The sequence below is a fragment of the Puma concolor genome, chromosome D1 (genome assembly GCF_028749965.1).
Source record: "Puma concolor isolate L17-30 chromosome D1, mPumCon1.1.hap2, whole genome shotgun sequence".
Lineage (NCBI taxonomy): Eukaryota > Metazoa > Chordata > Mammalia > Carnivora > Felidae > Puma > Puma concolor.
This window is the reverse complement of record NC_141676.1, coordinates 90,336,562-90,352,590: the sequence shown is the minus strand read 5'-3', so window position 1 is coordinate 90,352,590 and position 16,029 is coordinate 90,336,562.

Genomic DNA, 16,029 nt, shown 5'->3' with positions numbered 1-16,029 from the left:
AAGAAAAATCCCAAATACAAAATCTAACAGCACGCCTAAAAGAAATAGAAGCAGAACAGCAAAGACAGCCTAAACCCAGCAGAAGAAGAGAAATAATAAAGATCAGAGCAGAAATAAACAATATAGAATCTAAAAAAAAACCAAGAGTTGGTTTTTTGAAAAAATAAACAAAATTGATAAACCTCTAGCCAGTCTTCTCAAAAAGAAAAGGGAGATGACCCAAATAGATAAAATCATGAATGAAAATGGAATCCCTCAGAGATACAAGCAATTATCAGGGAATACTATGAAAAATTATATGCCAACAGACTGGACAACCTGGAAGAAATGGACAAATTCCTAAACACCCACACACTTCCAAAACTCAATCAGGAGGAAATATAAAGCTTGAACAGACCCATAACCAGCGAAGAAATTGAATCAGTTATCAAAAATCTCCCAACAAATAAGAGTCCAGAGGGGAGTTCTACCAGACGTTTAAAGCAGAGATAATACCTATCCTTCTCAAGCTATTCCAAAAAATAGAAAGGGAAGGAAAACTTCCAGACTCATTCTATGAAGCCAGTATTACTTTGATTCCTAAACCAGACAGAGACCCAGTAAAAAAAGAGAACTACAGGCCAATATCCCTGATGAATATGGATGCAAAAATTCTCAATAAGATACTAGCAAATCGAATTCAATAGCATATAAAAAGAATTATTCACCATGATCAAGTGGGATTCATTCCTGGGATGCAGGGCTGGTTCAACATTCGCAAATCAATCAACATGATACATCACATTAATAAAAGAAAAGGTAAGAACCATATGATACTGTCAATCGATGCAGAAAAGGCATTTGACAAAATTCAGCAAACTTTCTTAATAAAAACCCTCGAGAAAGTTGGGATAGAAGGAACATACTTAAACATCATAAAAGCCATTTATGAAAAGCCCACAGCTAACATCATCCTCAATGGGGAAAAACTGAGAGCTTTTTCCCTGAGATCAGGAACACGACAGGGATGTCCACTCTCACCGCTGTTGTTTAACATAGTGCTGGAAGTTCTAGCACCAGCAATCAGACAACAAAAGGCAATCAAAGGCATCAAAATTGGCAAAGATGAAGTTAAGCTTTCACTTTTTGCAGATGACATGATATTATACATGGAAAATCCGATAGACTCCACCAGAAGTCTGCTAGAACTGATACATGAACTTAGCAAAGTTGCAGGATACAAAATCAATGTACAGAAATCAGTTGCATTCTTATACACTAATAATGAAGCAACAGAAAGACAAATAAAGAAACTGATCCCATTCACAATAGCACCAAGAAGCATAAAACACCTAGGGATAAATCTAACCAAAGATGTAAAAGATCTGTATGCTGAAAACTATAGGAAACTTATGAAGGAAATTGAAGAAGATATAAAGAAATGGAAAAACATTCCGTGCTCATGGATTGGAAGAATAAATATTGTCAAAATGTCAATACTACCCAAAGCTATCTACACATTCAATGCAATCCCAGTCAAAATTGCACCAGCATTCTTCTTGAAGCTAGAACAAGCAATCCTAAAATTCATATGGAACCACAAAAGGCCCCGAATAGCCAAAGTAATTTTGAAGACCAAAGCAGGAGGCATCACAATCCCAGACTTTAGCCTCTACTACAAAGCTGTAATCATCAAGATAGCATGGTATTGGCACAAAAACAGACACAGACCAATGGAATAGAATAGAAACCCCAGAACTAAACACACAAACGTATGGCCAACTAATCTTTGACAAAGCAGGAAAGACTATCCAATGGAAAAAAGACAGTCTCTTTAACAAATGGTGCTGGGAGAACTGGACAGCAACATGCAGAAGATTGGAACTAGACCACTTTCTCACACCATTCACAAAAATAAACTCAAAATGGATAAAGGACCTGAATGTGAGACAGGAAACCATCAAAACCCTAGAGGAGAAAGCAGGAAAAGACCTCTCTGACCTCAGTCGTAGCACTTTCTTACTTGGCACATCCCCAGAGGCAAGGGAATTAAAAGCAAAAATGAACTACTGGGACCTTATGAAGATAAAAAGCTTCTGCACAACAAAGGAAACAACCACCAAAACTAAAAGGCAACCAACGGAATGGGAAAAGATATTTGCAAATGACGTATCGGACAAAGGGCTAGTATCCAAAATCTATGAAGAGCTCACCAAACTTCACACCTGAAAAACAAATAACCCAGTGAAGAAATGGGCAGAAAACATGAATAGACACTTCTCTAAAGAAGACATCCGGATGGCCAACAGGCACATGAAAAAATGCTCGACGTCGCTCCTCATCAGGGAACTACAAATCAAAACCACACTCAGATATCACCTCACGCCAGTCAGAGTGGCTAAAATGAACAAATCAGGAGACTATAGATGCTGGAGAGGATGTGGAGAAATGGGAACCCTCTTGCACTGTTGCTGGGAGTACAAATTGGTGCAGCCACTCTGGAAAACAGTGTGGAGGTTCCTCAGAAAATTAAAAATAGACCTACCCTATGACCCAGCAATAGCACTGCTAGGAATTTACCCAAGGGATACAGGAGTACTGATGCATAGGGGCACTTGTACCCCAATGTTTATAGCAGCACCCTCAACAATAGCCAAATCATGGAAAGAGCCTAAATGTCCATCAACTGATGAATGGATAAAGAAATTGTGGTTTCTATACACAATGGAGTACTACGTGGCAATGAGAAAGAATGAAATTTGGCCCTTTGTAGCAACTTGGATGGAACTGGAGAGTGTGATGCTAAGTGAAATAAGCCATACAGAGAAAGACAGATACCATATGGTTTCACTCTTATGTGGATCCTGAGAAACTTAACAGGAACCCATGGGGGAGGGGAAGAAAAAAAAAAAGAGGTTAGAGTGGGAGAGAGCCAAAGTATAAGAGACTCTTAAAGACAGAGAACAAACTGAGGGTTGATGGGGGGCGGGAGGGAGTGGAGGGTGGGTGATGGGTATTGAGGAGGGCACATTTTGGGATGAGCACTGGGTGTTGTATGGAAACCAATTTGACAATAAATTTCATATATTGAAAAAAAATTATGGTTAGTCCTGAGATGTGCTATAAAACGTGAAATACACACCAGATATATAAGACTTAATGTGAAAAACTATGTAAAATATGTCAATAATTTTTATATTAATAGCATGTTGAAATGATAATATTTCTTATATATCAGGTTAAAATATAGCATGAAAATTAATGTCTTCTGTTTCCTTTTCCTTTTTAAATAAGGCTACCAGAAAAATTTAAATTATGAATATACCTCATAATTCTCATTGGACAGCACTACTCTCTAGAGTACTGAATTTAATACCTTTTGGTGAAAATAATAAATCTATTTACAAAGGGAATCATCCTGTAATTGGACACTTATTATCCATTATGTAACTTCAGCTAACTCTATAAATTTTTTTCATCCCTCTCTCTGATAGAATTAAAAGAAAAAAATCAACCCAGCCAAAGTGAATAAATCTTTTCATGTTTCTTTTTTCTTTCAAATCATTGGGGATTTGGGGCAAAGACAGTGATAGCAGGATGCTGGATATGTTAGCAAAGACTGCGCCTTGGGAGAAGTTTGGATTTGCTTGTTATCTAGGACAGGGAAATTTGGCCAGGAGCCATTTGTTCACCCAGAAAATAAATTGCAAAAGCACCTGTATACACCTATAGCTTCCCCATCTGTACTTTGCTGAAGTTAAAGACACACATATACACATTTAATTGATGATGTCATATATCAGTGTGAGGCAATTTTCCTCCTGCCTCTGTGTTCCCTATTATCATTATCATTGATACCGCTTCTCCTGTCCTTTCTGTGTCTTGCAAATTTTGTGAACCAGACACATGGTCCCTCACACTGCAGCTCCTTTAGAAATCACAAGGCTTGCGGGAAAGGAATTTGAAACTGGATTCGCATCCTGAAGTGTTAAGAAAGTAGAACGTGAGGGAGAAATGGGACGTGAGGGGGCCTGAGGGTAGGAAGAACAATTTCTAGTTCTCTGGTTAAGACGTCTTTGGGGCTAGAATGACTTCTGTGTCCAGAAGGAGCTCTCAGAATGATGAGTGTTGACTCTCTTTCATTCTGACAGAAACACGGTCTTGGGTGAACATAAACCCTTCAGGGAGGTGTCTCATTCCCGATCGCAGGGAATAGCGTTGGGCATAGTTAGCGGGCACCGTCTCCTCCTCTTCCTCTTTACCCTAATGACATGTTCACTCCTTCATCACAAACGTCCAGAACAAGGCAGGCATGGGCTCACTAGGTCTGGGAGGAGAGAGCAAGACACTGGCTGTTACCTAATCCCTTTGAGCGCTCTGTGGGGGCAGAGCTACGAGAAGTCCACCCAGTCTGTGCTTCCAGGGAGAACTGACTACTTCCTGGTGAGAAGCCAGTCTTTGCTTGGATTCTCACCACATTCCCTAGGGACTATGGCAAGGGCCCCCGATCTGGTTGCTCTGCCTCCAGTATAACCCACTCTGAACCACCCGTTACAGTGGACTCAGAGGGATCTGTGAGGGATTTGGTCGTATCATGCTTGAAACCCTTCAAACAAGCCAGTATAAGTTTTAGGGAAAAGTGTGAAACTCATAACATGTCTGACTAGGCCCTCCACATCTGGTTCTTTTCTATTTCTCTAGCATCGACTCTCACCCCCTGCCGCAGCCTTCCATAAGACACCTTTCTCTCTTCCTCTGGCTTTTTCTGATACTATTCCTTCCCCCTGTATGTTTGGTTCAATTTTATAGGCACTTATTGAGCATTTATTATGTCTCAGGCACTGTTCTGAGGCCACCAAGATGAAGAGGACAAGGCCCCTGACCTCAAGAAGCTTATAACACCCAAAATGTTCTTTCCTATTCATCCAGCTGACTATAGCCAGGCATCTTGAAGGCCCACCCTGTGTCACACCAGCCTTAAAGGCTTTCCTGGTCTTGCTGAGACAAAACTGTCTCTGTGCTTATTTCTACAATATCTAGAACAGTGCTGCACAAAGAGCCAGCCCCCTGTGAAATAAGGAGCTTGTGCCAGAATTTAAATCAACATACTGCTTCTTATATCCAGCAAGCCTTAATGTAGAAATGTCAGCTGAACTAAGCAATGTACTTAATGATACTTTCCAGTAACAAACACTTTGCAGACCAACAATTGGTGGATGGACCCGAGAAGGAGAGAATAAAAAGAGAAAAGGTAGGATTCTGAAGACGTAGTTGCTGGGAATTTGGAAATTAAATAATACAACAAAGAGTTGAAGCTGATAGTCAACAAAGAAAATAAGATGGAATCCTAAAAAGTAGTTCTTAGGAAGACAGAAAATAAAGGAAAAAAGGAACAAGGAACAGACGGATAAATAAAAAGCAAATAGCAATATGATAGATTTAAACCCAAGCAAATCAATAAATATATTAGATGTAAGTCATCCAAACAATTCAGTTAGAAGATTGTCAGTTATGACAATTAAGAGATTGTCATATTGGATTAGAAAAAAAGACCCAATTTATATGCTGCCCACAATAAACCTACTTTATTTTTTTCTTTTCAAATTTTTACTTAAATTCTAGTTAAGTTAACAGTGCAGGGGCGCCTGGGTGGCGCAGTCGGTTAAGCGTCCGACTTCAGCCAGGTCACGATCTCGCAGTCCGTGAGTTCGAGCCCCGCGTCGGGCTCTGGGCTGATGGCTCAGAGCCTGGAGCCTGTTTCCGATTCTGTGTCTCCCTCTCTCTCTGCCCCTCCCCCGTTCATGCTCTGTCTCTCTCTGTCCCAAAAATAAATAAACGTTGAAAAAAACAAAACAAAACAAAACAAAACAAAAAAAACAACAGTGCAATTTAGGTTTCAGGAGTAGAATTCAGTGGTTCATCACTTAACATACAACACCCAGTGCTCATCACAGCAAGTGCCCTTCTTAATCCCCATCACCCATCTAGCCCATCTCCCCACTCACCTCCTTCCATCAACCCTCAGTTTGTTCTCTATCTTTTTTTAAATGTTTATTTATTTTGAGAGATAGAGAGAGTGTGTGTCTGTGTGTGAGTTGGAGAGGGACACAGAGAGAGGGAGACAGAATTCTAAGCAGGCCACACTCTGTCAGAGCAGAGCCCAGTGCGGGGCTCAAACTCACAAACCATGAGATTGTGAGCTGAGCTGAGATCAAGAGTTGAACCCTGAACTGACTGAGCCACTCAGGCACCCCTGTTCTCTATCTTTAAGAGTCTCTATGATTTGTCTCCCTCTCTCTTTTTTTCTTTTTTCACCCTCCCATATGTTCATCTGTTTTATTTCTTAAATTCCACATATGAGTGAAATCATATGGTATTTGTCTTTGTCTGACTGACTTACTTTACTTAACATAATACGCTCTAGCTCCATTTATGTCATTGCAAATGGCAAGATTTCATTCTTTTTGATGGCTTAGTAATACTCCATTGTATATATAGACCACATATTCTTTGTCCATTCATCACCTGATGAACATTTGGGTTTTCTCCATAGTTTTACTATTGTTGATAATGCTGCTATGAACATCAGGGTGCATGTACTCCTTCAAATCTGTATTTTTGTATCCTTTGGGTAAATACCTAATAGTGCAATTGCTGGATCATAGGGTAGTTCTATCTTTAACTTTTTGAGGAACCTCCATAGTGTTTTCCAAAGTGGCTGCACCAGTTTGCATTCCCACCAACAGTGCAAGAGGGTTTCCCTTTCTGTGCATCCTCACCAATCCCTGTTGTATCTTGTGTTGTTAATTTTAGTCTTTCTGACAAGTGTGAGGTGGTATCTCATCATGATTTTCATTTGTATTTCCCTGATGATGAGTAATGTTGAGCACCTTTTCATGTGTCTATTAACCATCTGGATGTCTTCTTTGGAAAAGTGTCTATTCATGTCATTTGCCCATTTCTTTTTTTTTTTAAGTTTATTTATTTATTTTCAGACAGAGAGAAAATGAGAGTGGGGCAGGGGCAGAGAGAGAGAGAGAGAGGGAGAGAGAGTCCCAAGCAGGTTTGCTGCTGTCAGCAGAGCCCCACAATGGGGCTCAAACCCACAAACTGTGAGATCATGACCTAAGTCAAAATCAAGAGTCAGACGCTTAACTGACTGAGCCACCCAGGTGCCCCCATCTGCCCATTTCTTAACTGGATTATTTGTTTTTTGGGTTTTGAGTTTGATAAGTTCTTTATATATTTTGGATACTAACCCTTTATCTGATATGACCTTGCAAATATCTTCTCCCATTCTGTTGGGTGCCTTTTAGTTTTGCTGATTGTTTCCCTCAGTATGCAGAAGCTTTTTATCTTGATGAAGTACCAATAGTTCACATTTGCTTTTGTTTCCCTTGCCTCCAATGATGTGTCTGTTAAGAAGTTGTGATGGCGGGCCAAGGTCAAAGAGGTTGCTGCTTGTATTCTCCTCTAGGATTTTGATGGTTTCCTGTCTCACATTTAAGTCTTTCATCTATTTTGAATTTATTTTTGTGTGTGGTGTAAGAAAGTGGTGCAGAAGAAACCTACTTTATTTTTTTCTGCTTATCAGTAATTATTTTTTGTTTCAGGAATAGAATTTAGTGATTCATCATATACATATATACCCAGTGCTTATCCCAATAAGTACCCTCCTTAATGCCTGTCACCCATTTAGCGCATCCCCCACCCAATACCCCTGCAGCAACCCTCAGTTTGTTCTCCGTATTTTAGGGTCTCTTAAGAAAATTATGGATTTTTTAATGTTTATTTATTTTCTCAGAAGAAACCTACTTTAAACATAAATACACAAAGAAGTCAAAAGTCAATGAATAACAAAAGGTATACCATACTAACACTTATCAAAGTAAAGCTGAAGTGAGTATATTAATATCAGACAAAATAGATTTCAGAACAAAGAATATCACCAGGGATAATGAAGGTCATTTCACAATGGTAAAGAGATTAATTCATAAGGATTACATCAAATCCTAAATGTTTAGTCCCCTAACAATAAAGCTTTAAACACGAAGAAAATAACTGATTGAATTTCAAGAGCAATAAAAAAGTTTATAATTATACTTGGAGGTTTCAACACCCTTCTCTCAAGAACTGATGGAACAAGTAGACAGAGTATCAGTAAGAATATAGATCTGAACACTTTCAACTAACTTGACCTAAATGACATGCATAGAACACACCATCCAACAACTCCAAAACACATTCTTGTTGACATTTACCATGGTGGATCATATTCTGGGCCATCAATACACTTAAAAGGACTCAAGTCACAAAAAGTATATTTTCTGACCACAATGGAACTAAATTCAAAATCAATAACAGAAAGCCCTCTGGACAATCCCCAAATATTTGGAAACTAACTAATGGACCTATAATGGAATAACCCATAGAGTAAAATAGATCAAAAGGAAAATTAGAAAGCATTTGAATAGAAGAAAAGCGAAGAAAACAGTACGTCCAAAGAGCAGCTAAAGCAGTACTTGGTGGGAAATATTTAGTACTAATGCCTCCGTTAGAAAACATAAAGGTCTCTAATGATCTCAGCTGCTATCTTAAGAAACTGGAAAAAGAAGAACAACATTTTAGCAGGTAGAATCCACCAATATATAAAATAGATAATGACTGTGGAGTTTAAACCAGGAGTGCAAAGTTAGGTTAACATTTGAAAACAAATCAATATAATTTACCCTATTGATAGATTTTTAAAAACCATATCATCATCTCAATATATGCAGATTTTATAAAATTTTACATCTATTCCTCAGCAAGGTGGCTAGGGTTAGATCATACAAGATCTTGTAAAGACTGGCTTTATCTTTCTCCCAGTGTCATGAAATGCCTTTAGGGGATTTCAGGAGAGGACTGACATTGTTTGCATTTAGATGTTTATGGATCACACTTACTGTTGTATTGAGGGTACACTGGGGGGGGGAGGAAGAGTGAGGGTCAAGGACAGAAGTAGAGGAGAGGCATTTACAATGATGCATATGGTTGATGGCAGTGGCAGTGGAGGTGATGAGAAGTGTAAGATTCTGGATTCTATTTTGAAGGATTGAGTTGAATGTGAGGCATATACAAAAGAGATGAGTCAAGGAAGATCCCCATGTTTTTGTTCTCAGCAAATGAAAGGGTGATGTTACCACTAACTGTGATGGTGAAGACTACAGGGGGAGTAGGTTCAGGGAAGGGAAGTTTCTGATGATCAGGAGGTTGTCTCATAGACATTCAGAGGAAATGTTAAGTAAGTGGTAAGAAATACGAGTCTAGAGAGTAGAAGTCCAAGCTGAAACCTGAAATTTGAAAGTCATCAGCTTATGAATGATTTAACATTACAATAGAGGGTGAGATCACCAAGAGAGTTACTGTAGGTAGAGAAGAGGTTTAAGGACCTCTTGCTTGCATGGGCACCCAACACTTAGAAGTCAGGGAGATGAAAACCTCCCTCCCTCAGGATGCTAGCCCTTAGCGTATGCCAGTCACCATGATAAGCACTTTGCATTGTACAGTTCACTTAATGCTCAACCTGTACTATTATAATTCCCATTTTATAGATTGTTGAAATCGAGAGACAGCAAGTTTAAGTAACTTGCTAAGAATGAGAAATATTGTAAGAATCAAAACAAACAATATTGAGAAAAAGACAAAAGGACTCAGACATGTGGAGAGGAGCACTGAGAAAAACTGACTCACACTATATCCAGGCAAATGGGATGTGCTGGTAGGGCTTGTGTTACTTCGTTTTAAGAATAAAATCTATGGCAACTATGCCAAGATGTTAAAGCAAGAATAGAAAGGAAGGAACATCATGGGAATGGGTAACGAAGGATCCATTCTGGAAGATAACATAACCCTAAGAAACAGGGAAAAACAAAACAAATGTTTTATTCTTAAGGGAAGAAAAATAAGAAAAACATGAATTCTATGAAGCAAAAATAAGTAATCCGATGAGAAAATGAAAGGAGATGAATAATGGCCATAACAGAGCTAAGAAAAAACTGAAGAGCAAAATAATGATTACAGAGTTAACAAATAACTTTGAAACAGCAAGAGATAAAATTAACATATCTAAATACTGAATCCTTCCCATTCCAGAAAGGACTGTGATAAGTCACAGAAAATGCATGGGGAAAAAGACAGACTTGAAGTAGCCAGCAGGAATATAAAGGATTGATAGAGAATGAATAATGATCCAATATATTCGATGGTTATTCGTGTCCCCAGAGGAAATACTACAACACGTTAAATAGAAAAATTATTTACTAATATTTAGAACAGGAAGAAAGATGTCAGGAAACTGAAAGGTACATTGCGTTCAGGAGAAAAGTGATACAAAATGCTCAACTCTGAGACATGTCTTGATGAATTTGCTACACTTCAGAGTAAGAGAAAAGGGTCTTGTGTACCCAAGAACAAAAGGTAATTTACATATACTGGTGGGAAGCTGAGTGGGAGAGGACACTGAGAATCAGGCAGCACTTAACCCAAGAAGGTGGTAGAACAATGTCTGTATAGACATGGAACAAGACAGGAAAGTAACATGGAACAAGAATTTTCCACCAGAGAGGTCACTGTGAATCAGAGGCGGTGGACAATGTCAAACATATAAAAACTCAGGGAACATAACATCCATGAGCCCTTCTTGTAAAACGAAACACATTCAACCAAGATATGAAACAAAACAGTTTAGAAATGGACAAGTACTGGCATCAGAATTCTTCTTACAAAGGGAACTTTCCTTAGGAAAAAATACTTTGATAAGCTTCCAGGAGCAATATAGTATTTCTCACCTTCGCAGACTCTTCCATATCTGTGTATTATCTCTGCTGTTATTTATTTAAATTGTTTCTTTAAAATCGCTCACTTCTCAATTTAGATTCATTTGTTTATAAAGTATAGTTGCTATTATAAGCCTAAAAGAAAAATTGGCATCACTTACAATAAATGGGAGATAGCCAAGCATGAAAATAAATTCAGCGAAGCCCAAGCAATGTTACTACCGTCTCACCAGATCCTCTTGCCAGCTGTCAAAGAGCTGAGCCTACATCCTGCTTTCTCTTTGATAAAAAGGGAGACTGTTGTTACAGGCTACATACTCATTCCCACCAAACTGAGACTTTGTTTTTGACCACTTACCCTTATGGATAAACAAAGTGTAACATTTCATTATATGATTAAATTTCATTTAATGCCATGTGCTTATATCACCTTAAGTCTCTGCCTTTGGGAAACACGGGTTGAGGATGAGACCCTGTGAACACAGCACATGGAAAATTATCCTGCATGGGACAATAAGAGGAAGGTGGTCTTGCTCCTCTGCAGGGAGAGATGAGAAGCTGTAAAGGAAAAAGAAACCAAATGGGTGTCTTAGTTACCTGGGACAAATTACATAATGAATGGCCACAAACCTGGCAGCTTAAAATGATATGTATTTGCTCTCTCACAATTTTGGAGGTCAGAAGTCCAAAATCAAAAGGTTGGCAAAGCTGTGCTTCTTCCAAAAGCTCTACGGGAGATTTCTTCCTCTCCTCTCCCACTTTCTGGCGGCTCCTGGGGTTCCTTGGCTTGTGACTGCGTAACTCTGATCTCTGCCTATCTTCTCCTTCTCCCTATGTGTCTCTCTCCCGGTTATCTCATATAAGGACACTTGTCATTGGATTAATGCCCACCTGAAGTGCCAGATGGTCTCAAGATCCTTAGCTTAATTACATCTGCAAAGACCCTTTTTCCAAGTGAGGTCCAGTTTACAGTTTCCATAGGGTTGGAACATACATACTTGTCTTGGGGGTGGCCACTGAATACACTACAGTGGACAAGGAGATAAAAAGAATCAGTGAGGTACTTTTAAGATGGAAATTTATTTGGATGAAATTCTCTGGTGGCTAATCAGCAAAATGGTATTTGAGCATGGGGATCTCAAATGCTCTGCTTGACATTATTTAAATTGCTGGAATATAAAATCCTCCTTTCTCTTCCTCTAAATTTTCTGTCCAGCTATTACAAATACACACCCACACACACAACTTTTTAAACTCTCCTGTCTGTATGTAGGTATGTATATTTTTATCTCAATTTTATCTCAAGGGCAAGTTTAAGTAGATCATACTCTCCCTTTCATGAAATGCTATCATTAGTGGTCTGTGCAAGACCCCATTTTGTCTAATTCTGTTCCTTTTTAAAAATTTTTTGGGGGGCACCTGGGCGGTTCAGTTGGTTGAGCGTCCAACTTCGGCTCAGGTCATGATCTCATAATTTGTGACTTCGAGCCCCGCGTCGGGCTCTGTGCTGACAGTTCAGAGGCTGGAGCCTGCTTTAGATTCTGTGTCTTTCTCTCTCTGTGTACCTCCCATGCTCATGCTCTCTCTCTGTCTCTCAATAATAAATAAATGTTAAAAAAAATTTTTTAATTAAAAAAAATTTTTTTAATTTAATTTTTTAAAACAATTAATTTAATTAAATTTTAATTTACTTTTTAAAAAATAATTTAATTTTTTAATTAAAAAAATTTTTTTAACATTTATTTATTACTGAGAGACAGAGAGAGACAGACAGAGAACAAGCAGGGGAGGGGCAGAGAGAGAGGGAGACACAGAATCTGAAGCAGGCTCCAGCCTCTGACCTGTCAGCACAGAGCCCGACGTGGGGTTCACACTCACGAGCTGTGAGATCATGACCTGAGCTGAAGTTGGACACTTAACCGACTGAGCCACCCAGGTGCCCCTACTCTGTTCTTTTTTTTCTTTTTTCTTTTTTTTTTTTACTCAACATTATATCCACATTATTACATGTATCTCAAGTTTATCTTTTCCAAATACGAGACAGTATTCTATCATATACATATAATGCATTTTATTGCTACTAGTTTCCCATAGATGGACCCCTAAGACATTTCCATCTCTTGGCTATCACAGCCAGTGCTGTGATAAACTTGCTCTTGAAGTCTCCTTCTGCCCTCATGTGTGAGCTCTACTGTGGAATTGCTTGGTCATTAGGTATATGCACACTTAAGTTCAAGAAAGCTAATTCTCCAAAATGGCCGCCCCAATTTACACTTGTACCAGCAGCACATTAGGGTTTCCATTTCTCCACATCCTCACCAGCACTTATTATTATTATTATTATTATTATTATTAATGTTCACTTAGTTTTGAGAGAATACGAGCGGGGCAGGGACAGAGAGAGAGGGAGACATGATCTGAAGTGGGCTCAGCATTGACAGCAGAGTTCACCAGCACTTATCAGTATGTGGCATCATAATTTTTGCCAGTCATGTGAGTTTAAAGTATCACCTTATTCTTAAGTTTGCATTTCTCTGATTATTAGTAGGATCATACATCTTTTTATATGCAGACTGTCTCGGACTTCTGATAGTTCAGCTTATGATTTTTCAACTTTACAATGATGTGACAGTGATATTCAGTGGAAACCATACTTTGAATTTTGAATTTTGGTCTTTATCCAGGCTAGCTGGTAGGCTATGGTACCATAGTCTCACAAGATGCCAGGCTGCTCCTAATCAGCCACGTGATCACAAGGGTCGACAACCAATTCATTACAGCCATTCTGTTTTTCACTTTCAGTACAATATTCTATAAATTACATGAGATATTCAACACATCATTATGAAATAGGCTTTGTGAGATGATTTTGCCCAACAGAAGGCTAATGTAAGTGTTCTCACCATGTTTACAGCAGGCTAGGCTAAACTATGATATTCAGTAGGTTAGGTATAATAGATGCATTTTTGACTTAAGATATTTTCAAGTTACAATGGATTCATTGAAATGTGACCCCACTGTAAATTGAGGAAGATCTGGTGAATCATGTTTCCTTTTCTGTGTATTACCTATACATATGTTTTTCCTAGTTTTCTTTCCAGTGTCCACATTTTTCTGGCTCATGTGCCAGATCTTAACCCTTTGTTACTTTTGATCAGAGAAAATATGTTCTGGTTTATCAGCTTTCTATTGATGTCTCATGACATCCTATGCTGAAGAGAAATCTTTCATTTTAATGTGTTCAAATAACTCTATTTCCCTCTTTATGTATTGTGTTTGGGGAGTCCTCCCTCCACCCCAATGTCAAAAGTTTACTCTTCTGAATTTTCTCTCATTAGCTTTGTAGTTAGGCCTTTTATATTTAGATGTTTATTCCATTTAGAATCCTTACTTTCTTATATATGTAAAGTAGGAATACCAGTTAACTTTTGCCATATAAAGAGCAAATGTTCCCAATGCTATTAACCAAATAACCTATTCTAATGTTTTAAGGCTTTTTTCCAAAAGGATTATGATCTTTTAGAAAACAGTTTCTACTCATAAATGAATGAAGAATAAGAAGAGAGAGAGACTCCCACGCTGGCCCAAAACATGAAATAGCAATTAACAATAAAAACAAATGACCAAAGAATATTTTCAAACTCACTAATAAACAAGTAGCTTAAAATCAAAACGACAAAGAAACATCACTCTCATTTCTCAAATTGGCAAAGATTAAAAAATTAAAATAATACTTGATGTTGCAGCACAGCTGGGAAAATAGGTATTCATAATCTACTGGTGGGAATCTAAATTGGCAAAAAACATTTTGGGGGGTATTTGGAAATATTAAATACCTTTGACTTGTGACTACATCCTTGATTTATTAATTTGTCATAAGAATGTAACCAATGGAGGGAACACCTGGCTGGCTTAATCGGAAGAGCATGCAATTCTCAGGGTCACAGCCTGATCTCAGGGTCATGAATTCAAGCATGCATTGGGTGTAGAGATGACTAAAAATAAATAAAACTAAAAAAAAAAAAAAAAAAAGAATATAACCTATGGAGAAAATCACAACAACATCCATGCTACCAGAGGATGGATGAGGGGAGAGGCTACTGAACTTTGACATGTAAGGAAATATCTGTATATATATTTTGTTTTTTTGTTTGTTTGTTGGTTTATGAGAGCTGAAAGAAAAAATGCCATCAACCAGAAATTTCATACCTGGCAAAACCATCCTTCAAGAATAAAGGGAAGGGGCACCTGGGTGGCTCAGTTGGTTAAGCATCTGACTTTGGCTCGGGTCATGATCCAATCGTTTATGGGTTTGAGCCCCGCATCGGGCTCTGTGCTGACAGCTCAGAGCCTGGAGCCTGCTTCGGATTCTGTGTCTCCCTCTCTCTGCCCCTCCCCTGCTTACACTCTGTCTCTCTCTCAAAGATAGATATTAAACATTAAAAAAAAAAAAAAAAAGAATGAAGGGAAAAGGAGCACCTGGGTGGCTTAGTCAGTTAAGCATCCGACTCTTGATTTTGGCTCAGGTCATAATCTCACAGTTGGGTTCATGAGATCAAGCCCCACATGGGCTTTGTGCTGACAATGCTGAGCACACTTAGGATTCTCTATCTCTCCTTCTCTCTGTTCCTCTCCCATGCACATGCAGGTGCTCACTCTCTCTCAAAATAATTTAAAATAAACTTTGAAAAAAATCCCTTTAAAAAAAGAGAATGAAGGAAAACTTAAAACATCCACAGACAAACACAAGCTAAGGAAGTTGATTATTAGAAGATCTTTTAAAACCCTTTAGGCTGGGGACACCTGAGTTGCTCAGTTGGTTAAGCATCTGTCTCTCGATTTCTGCTCAGGTCATGATCTCGTGGTTCATGTGTTCAAGCACTGAGTCAGGCTCTGCTTGCAATTCTGTCTCCCTTTCTCTCTGCCCCTCCCCATCTCTCTCTCTCTCTCAAAATAAATAAACATTTAAAAAAACAACAACAACAACAACTTTAGGCTGAAGGGTGCCTGAATGGGTCAGTCAGTTAAACCTCTGACTCTTGATTTCAGCTCACCTACTCTCACTGTTCATGAGATCCAGCCCCACATCAGGCTCTGTGCTGACAGCTCAGAGCCTGCTTGGGATTCTCTCACTCTTCCTTTGCTCCTCCGTCCCTCTTTCTCTCTCAAAATAAATAAACATTAAAGAAATCCTTTAGGCTGAAAGGACACTGGCAATAATTCAGAGCCATAT